Source organism: Lagopus muta, chromosome 16 (assembly GCF_023343835.1).
Source record: "Lagopus muta isolate bLagMut1 chromosome 16, bLagMut1 primary, whole genome shotgun sequence".
NCBI lineage: Eukaryota > Metazoa > Chordata > Aves > Galliformes > Phasianidae > Lagopus > Lagopus muta.
The window spans coordinates 1763179-1771504 of NC_064448.1; the positions used below are offsets into that span (position 1 = coordinate 1763179).

The window sequence follows — 8326 nt, forward strand, 5'->3', positions numbered from 1 at the left end:
CAGCCTGCAACATGCTGTCTGCCTTCTTTGAGGGGTAGGTATGGCAAGAGGTTAATTGCATCATATTTCATTGTCAGAAAATATTTCAGCACGGCCTTTTCATAAGTAGAGTGCCAGTTAAAAGCAGATTATCGGGCCATGAATTTTAAACAGTGAGACTCATGGAAGGGTCAGGCTGTGTTCCACTCTCCAAACCATGCAATTAAGATCCTTTTTCCAATTAGTTTAGAAAATGGCTGCCTCTGAGCAAAAGAGATGTAGAGTAACACTGAAACTTGGCTTTTGTGTGTGTGTGTATGCAACTTCAGATGCTTTTCTTATCAAGTGTTCCTCCCTTGGTACTGTGTGTTTCCTAACGTGCATGAATAACAAATACACGCTATACATATACATGCTTGTGTGTCCTGTACAGCAAGTGACAGAAGGCTTCCACCCTTTTAGATACTGATTCTGCATTAAGTAATGAACCAAGATGATCTTGCAGGGGGAGAATGAGGAAGAAAAGGACTTTTTAAATGGTGAATTTGAAATATGGCATTTTTATGTATGTACAAAAATACGAATCAATAATCAATGGAGAAATAAGGTTATTATGAGCTTTGCTTTGGACTTTTTATTTATTTTGAAGATAAAGTCTGACATCGTTGCAACCAGCAAGCAGGCAGATTTAATGGAAAATAAGCTTGAATGAGATAACAGCAGATATTTTATCCCACACTAGTGCATATTTTATTCATTTTTATACTATCAGTTAAAGTGTTTCACTATGTATGTGATCATGAACAATTTTATCATCCCCCATACACCCTCAATCACAACTCTTCTATGCACTGCCATGCTGTCAGTAGCCTTCTGCACATACCAGCAGAGCTGACTACCCATGTCAGGATCTTCAGTATAGTTTTAAGAACAACATTTTGCCCTCAGGCTCCTAACAGCACATCGATTATACAGAAGCTGCTTCCCTATCAAACCTATATGAGCACTTGGTTTCATGCTGTAACTGGGAAATGCTTGCCTTCTACCAGCAGGCAGAAAGGGATGTAGGTATTACCTCGCCATCTGCCTCAAGCCCTAAAGGAAAGATGCAGTTCTTGGAGCAGCCCAGTTTGGGAAGTTTTTCCTATGGGTGTGAGCTCCACAGTTCTATTCTCTGGGCTATGAAAATGATGAAAACTTTTTAACTGTAGTGAAAGAGGAAAGGAAATCTCTCATTCACCAACCTCCCACTGAAATCTGTGGGACAAAATGCCTTCAAGGCTGCTCACAAATATAGCTAATTAATTGTACTGATTGGTGCCTGTCAAATGATTGTAATACACTGAGAGCTAATAGAGTGAAGGGGTTAGAAGGTCATGTATCTCACCTGTGTTTAAGAAACCAGAGTACAAATAGAAGCTCTCTTGGAGGGAATCCTTTTGCTCTGCTTGTCTTGGCTTTGCCCAGTATGGTGTGGGGTTTGTTAATTCTGTATGTTCAACAAATACCATCTCCAAGCAAGAAAGGAGTTTCAGCATGCTCTTCAAGTTAGGTACCTGTCTAAAGTAATTTTTTGAATCATGGGCTTATGTTGATGAACGAGGAATCACTGAAAAATGGTGCAGGGATTGTTCTTTAGTTGTTTTTCTTGTTTCTTTATTTTTTTTTCTTATGTTTTTATATTAACTTTGTTGTGACTGAGCTTTATTTCTTGGATTTTCTACTAGTTGCAAGGACCTGGCCTTCCATATTGGGCAAAGCAATGGTTCTATAAACAAATTCCGTTGGTACAATAATTATACTTAGATTTAATATATTCTAGTATGATTATTTTTTCATTCACGTTAAAGCTCTACAAGGGGAATTTTCTGATCAAGTGTATTTTATTCTTCATTGAACAATTTAAGGAGAAATGCATTCATACTATTCAGGAAGAAATTATAGACATACTTTATAGCTGATTCATACTGATATCAAATGAATTCCATGACACACTGAATGTGGTAGTCTTTAATCATAGGAATCTGCCAGGTACTGCAGCTGCATAAATTAGGGACAATTAACTGGAAAAAAAAAAAAGTTGCACACATGCAGCTCATTACTTTAATTTGAAGTTTTATTTATTCTGGCACTGGTTTCTATCCCATACACCAGATGCCAGGTAAGAAAAGGAAGGAATGAAATATTAGCTCTGGAGTCATGGCAGTGTTCTGCAAACAAGCAGGATAGGAACAAGTATATGTTTTGATGCTGGCATCAAAGACACGGAACGCCAGGTTTCCTCTGGAGATTTGTCCCCAGTGTCTCCCAACAAATGCACAAGTGTGCAGCCTCAAGCCAGCAGGTGATGCTTTTGGTGCACGTCATAAAATCACTCTCTCTTTCTCTCCCACCTCCCCTCACTTTGTGATCATCTATTCCAATGGCTTCTCTGCAGTACTTCTGCTGGGAAAGGCTCTGCAGCCATCTTGCACTCCAACACAGAAGCAAGGTTTGGCTCAGCAGCTGTGCAGTGCTTGTGGCTGTGCCTGGACTGTGCTCATGATACAGACCTGGCCCTGTGGACCCCAGGGGCCCACGCTGCTCTGCATTCAGCAACGTGTTACATCCATACACGGTTCTCTGAAAAACAGAGAATATGAAAGCATTTTGTGCATTACTTGGTAGAGCTAGGTCTGCTTGCTTTAGAATCTCAACAGTGTGGCTGAGGACATGGCCTGCAAGAACCAAGAAAATAAAATAGGGCCAGACTGAGTAAAAATGTCCCATTGGCTTTCAGCAAGCCTGTGGTGATCTCTCTCTCTTCTTGGTTTTATTTCTGTGAATTTCTTTCTGCAGGTTGCTGGAGGGATGCCCTGAGTAAAGGACCTCCAGATCTGCTCTGTGAGTAACCTATAACACTTACCGGGTCAAGCACTGTCTCTAAATAGTTATCAGTTAGAATGTGGTGCCTGATAGGAAAACTAAGGGTGACTTAAAGCTGCTTAAACTGTTTTTTGTGCTTGGTACCTAGAAGTAAGGTCAACTCCACTCCTCCCCCCCCCCCAAAAAAAAAAAAAGAGAGATACAACATTCTCCTTTCAACGCTCATTGAAGCTATTTGTTAATGCAGGCACGCCCCTCTCTTTCCCTATTCCTTCCCCAGGGACAGCACTTGGAAGAATCTGCAGTTTCCCATGTGCTGATGTAACCTCATGTCATCTGCCACCCACTCGGCTGCCCTGCTGAGATTTGTTCCATTGCCTCCAATTCTGTGTTTTATCAGCTCTTTAAGCTGAAACTAAAAAACCCACACATAAAGTAGTTATTTTCGGAAGGGGAGACTGATGGCTCTCTTTGTACAGAAACATCTTACTTTCTCCTCAGCTCATTTTATAAATTACTGCCTGCTCCAAACTGGACTGTTTATCACTCTCATCCTCAGCAGGGCTTTCTCAGCCCGTCGGCAGCTATGTTTTGCCTTCCCAATTTGTTTAGCCAAGATTTAAGATAGACAGAGACCGCTGCTCTTATAAATCCTGATTTCATTAGTGATGAAGTGCCTGGCAAAAAGTCCCTGCGATGGATGCTCTGTGCTCCATCTCCTGTGCAGCCTAACTAGGCCTCACACGGCGCGATGAGCGCGGGATGGCCAGAGCCCAGCGATGCGCGATAATAAGAGCTATGGAGAAAGTGGTCCCTGCGAGGCCTCATTATGGCTGTTTCTGGGGCTAAGTTACTGCTTCAGAGGGTGGAAAAGGCATTTTTATGGTGACTTCCCCAGAATAAAATGCATCATTTCTATCTGGATCTTTCGTTTCCATTATGTTAGTGCGGGTGTAAGACTTGCTAATTGGTACACAACACAGTTTGTCATACCTTTTGGAAACACAGCTTAACATTGAGGCATAACTGTCTCCAATTAACTGATGAAAAATGACGTCTGTGTAAATGTGCAGAGTGGAATTTTCCTCATCTGTCTGACTGTGGTATTTCTCCTCGTGGCTTTCTTTCACGGATGAGCTAAAATTGAGAGATGGAATGAGTTTTAAAAACAAAACAAATCAAACAGACGCTGTTGTTTGCACTATGCAGATAGATGGGTTAGCGTGGCTCGTATTCCAGTCGGAGTCTGGAAGTGGGGAAGATGGATGTTATCTATCCTATTAACTGAAAAGTAACATAAATACTTCACAGAAAAGAGCTCCAACAGGATGAAAGCATCTCTTAGTAAAATGAAACATGCTTATGGCCCTTTCTTAAGCTTTTTTCAGAAGTAGGAATGGTTTTATAACTGACTTCTTACAATTTAAGATTACACACTCTTAAGAGTGTATGTACATACAGACCAGGGTCTATAAAAAATAAGTTATAATGTGGGCAGTTATGTAAGATCAAGTATTTATTGTCAATGGCTCTGGCTAACCTTAAGTGTCATTTGCACAAATTCTGAGTAGAATCAGTTGAATTCAGTGGTCAGATACTTTTAATGGCCTTCAATCAAAGTATAAATTCAAACTCTGAAGACAAAGTCTGGCTGCCTGGGAAGAGCCACAAGAGCTGTAGTGCCAAAAACAGGTCTGAAAGTGAAATTAATGCATCTCCAACCCCACGTGCCAGCATGGTGGGAGATTTTCAGGACTGCAATGTGGAACATGTCAGGCATATGTGACCTCTGTAAATAAAAAATAGATACTAATAAGCATTTAAACAGCTTTAATAAATTTAATTAAAGCTATTAAGCTTTAATAGGTGCCTTTTCAGTCTGTCCTAACTCGTGATAAAGATGGCCTGAACTCTCGAGAGGACTTTTCTTCTGCTTTCTTTCACATTTACAAATAAAATGGCCTAAATAGAAGCCATGTGAATTTGCAACTGTAATACCATCTGTTTGTGTGAGAAAAAAATTATCTAGTCATATGGACTTGGGTTAAGACGATACATCTAATTATCAGAAAGTAAAAGAGCAAATCACATATAGGAACAGCAAATTTCAGCAGTACTCAGTATTTAATTTCATGCTATTTCCTGAAAGTTCAATAGGTTCTGTGGCTTTCTACAGAATTCAACACATCATTTAAGGCAAACCTGTTGAAGTGTTGGATTTATCAAGCATAACAAAATATCATTTATCACACACCCCTTTGTGGCTACTAGTATACTTTGGATTTTTTCCTGTAATGTCATCATTCCTACTTTCCTCAGTGGCTTTCCACACTGCCAAATGAGCTGTTCTGTGTTTTACCTTCAGTGGATCCTTTACAAAATTACCTGTTGAAAGAACTGCTCAGTCTTAAGGAGATATTTAGTAATAAAGAAGCCTCGTATTAAACTGGGTAAGAAATCTCTGCAGGTAAAAGCCACCTCTTTCATAAACTAAACTGCATGCTAAATTGGCAGCAGAGGTCTATTCCATGTGGGATCAGTCCTATATTTTGCTAGGTTTGCACAAGAATAAAGTCATGCAAATAACATACTGCAGAGCTCTAAACAAACCCCTAGCTGGCTCCTTTTCTTATCACCCTCCCCAGCTTTCCAGTGCCTCTGTAAATGTCCATCTCTATTCTGAACAGGATTTAATGGTTTCAGAACTCTCTTTCACACTGTGAATGCATATTTGGGAAAAATTCCCATCACAGTTGCAGCATCAATGATCAAACTATAATTGGTTGTGATCCTATGCTCCCAGTAATTGTGTCTCCACTGGCTTTAAGGTGGACAAAACTTCTATTAGACCCTGAGGGACTCAGATATCAGCACAGTCTTTCTAACTGAAAAAGATGAAAAGGTTGAGGCAGCAGAATAGTCTTCAGTATACTGCCCAGCAGGAGCAATATTGCCTTTGAAGAGATGTACTTCATGTGTTCTATTTACATTGAGGCCTTCGTCTCTGCTGGCACTGCATGGTAGAGGCATTTGATTTAGAGGAGGTAGAAGGAATTTTTCCCAGATGGCCAAACACGATTAGATATTTTCTGTGATCTTTTCTGCTACGCCCATTCTTTCCAAAGTGGATTCTCACATTAGAGAGAAACTCTTGTTCTGCTCTCCACTGTTCCTCAAAAGCTGTCACAGTGCCTGAAATCTGCGGGGCAGCGTGCACCCTTACAGTGTGCTCCTTCAGAAACACCTCTAAAGCTTCACCTTAACTTCAACCTGCGGTCTGTTTTTGGCTAAGATCCTATATTGCTCTGGAAAAAGAAAGAACTTGTTCTCTTCGTATCATTGCTTCTACCTCTGTTGTAGTTTTGACATTTTGAAATCAGATGCAACAGAGGCTCCTTATCCTGGCACTCTATGGAGGAGGTAGCAAGGAAATGTATGCACTGGATGGTGCTTTTAAGATGCTAAAACAGCACACATTTTTGTGCATTTTGATTGTTTTGCATGCTACTAAGGAGAGTGCAGTAAAGGAGATGCTGATAATACACAATGTCCTCATTCCCTTCATGAGAAAGTATTATTTTTGTTTGTGGTAAATAATATTTGATCTACATGTTATTTCAGTTAAACCTGTTAGAGTAAGCTGTGCTCATCCAGCCAGATCTCACTTCAGAGCAAAATCACTTCAGAAATTCCACAGTTCTGAAACATTCCTGGAAAAGGAAACTCTACATCCTTATTGCCAATTCAAATGGGTGAAAATAGATCCCATCAATCTCTGATTTTCTTTAATAATTCATGAAATTCCGTGAATCAGCAGGTAATTGGTTCTTACAGACAAGCCTCTGAGCGTTTTTCTGCTATTCAGGAGTTCCATGGATTTATGCTCATGCATAGAACAGTGCCTTTAAACAGGGACATTAAAAAATTTCCACTTACATACAAATGACCTTTTAAACAGCACCTCTGATTGATTAGCAGTTGGTAAAATAACATCCCCTTACTTCCTGGTATTTAATTTTCCTGACAGAGCAGTCTCTCCCAGGTTTTCTCAGGGGATTGTGAGCAAGCTATTCTCAGGATTATTGTGTATCAGATTGCCATCATTTCTAATGAAGTAGTAAATTAGAGGTGCTGAGTGGATAAGAGTTAATTTGGATATTCCTAGCTGACTTGAACACTTGTCAGTCATTCTCATACCTGTATTTGGATCTGAAATAGGGCAGGGGTTGAGCAAAGAGAAATTAAACTAGATTTCTTTTGTTTTTGTACTGTTTTAGAAACTTAAATAAGATGGAAATGAATGTGTTCTTGTGCTTCTGAAAACATACATGGAATTATGTATCTTACAGGAAATCCAGGACAAATTAAACTCCTCCTAATTTTCTTTTGAAAATAGTATCGAATTGCTGAACCATGTGTTTTAGTTTTGATAGGTGGGTGGTTTATCTCCTCATTCATTGTTGAGAAAAACTGATGGTAGCAACTATTAAAATTAATTTAATTGGAAAAAAGAAGGAAAAAAAAACAGAAGAACAAAAAACACCAAAAAACCCTCACTTTTGCATTAAAAAACCCCAAAAGCATGAAACACCTTGGAGGAAACTTGAAATAAATGCAATTAAAATGACCTTATCCCCTTTAAAATTATTTTCCAGTGAAGCACGACCTATTGAAGTGGTTCTATTACAGAACAGTCTTCTCCATAAATCCTGTATTATCAGTTTGGTGATGTAATCAGTAAGACCATCTTAATGAAAATGCTAATCCTCCATTTGGGTAAAGCAAGGCACAGAGGTGTTGAGTAGAACCCTCAAGCTGATGTTGTGACAGCTGAGTCCTGCAGCAGACCTCTCTTCCACAGCCAAAACCTGCATGCCACCCAAACACACGCTCTGTTCCTCTTCTGTGCCTCGACTTGTGAGCAGCAATTTAGCAGCTGGATGGAAGTGCACCTCACGTGAACTAATCCATGCACAAAGGCTGGGGTTGGAGAGAGCAGCTGTATTTCATACCTACTGTTCTTCATGAGTTATTCACAATGGTGTCAAATGTGATTGCTAATAGAACCTGAGGCATGCTGTTAGAAAGGCACATATCACAGAGGGTGCGACAGCTTAACCGGGAACACGTTTTCAGTTCCATGTATTGCAGAACTGGAGTTCTCTTCAAGGGGAACAACCTGCACTCATAAAACACATCACTGCAAAATGAACTGGAGGCACAAATCAAAGCACCAGCCCCAATAACTACACGCTATGAGAGAGCTTTCCTCTTTAAAATGTGGCTCCAGCTGGAATTCCTAATGAGTATCGGTCACAACTGCATTTAGGGCACATGCCCACTTCTCTTGATGAGACATGAGAAGCAGATCTATTCTTTTTCAAATGAGCTATTAGATCATGCCTTCCTGTCTGTATATTCACCTTAACAGTACGCATGAATGTGTTCCATTGGGTAGATCTGTGTGGTATGAATTAATCAG

At 40.0% G+C, this 8326-nt stretch overlaps 1 long non-coding RNA gene across 1 annotated transcript; it reads left to right on the forward strand.

The window, feature by feature from the left end:
* The first annotated feature begins 1431 nt into the window (after positions 1-1431).
* LOC125701190 (uncharacterized) lies at positions 1432-4544 on the forward strand. Its single transcript, XR_007380170.1, has 3 exons — positions 1432-1531; positions 2818-2862; positions 3125-4544. It is a non-coding gene; the product is annotated as an uncharacterized LOC125701190 (long non-coding RNA).
* The last annotated feature ends 3782 nt before the right edge of the window (positions 4545-8326 follow it).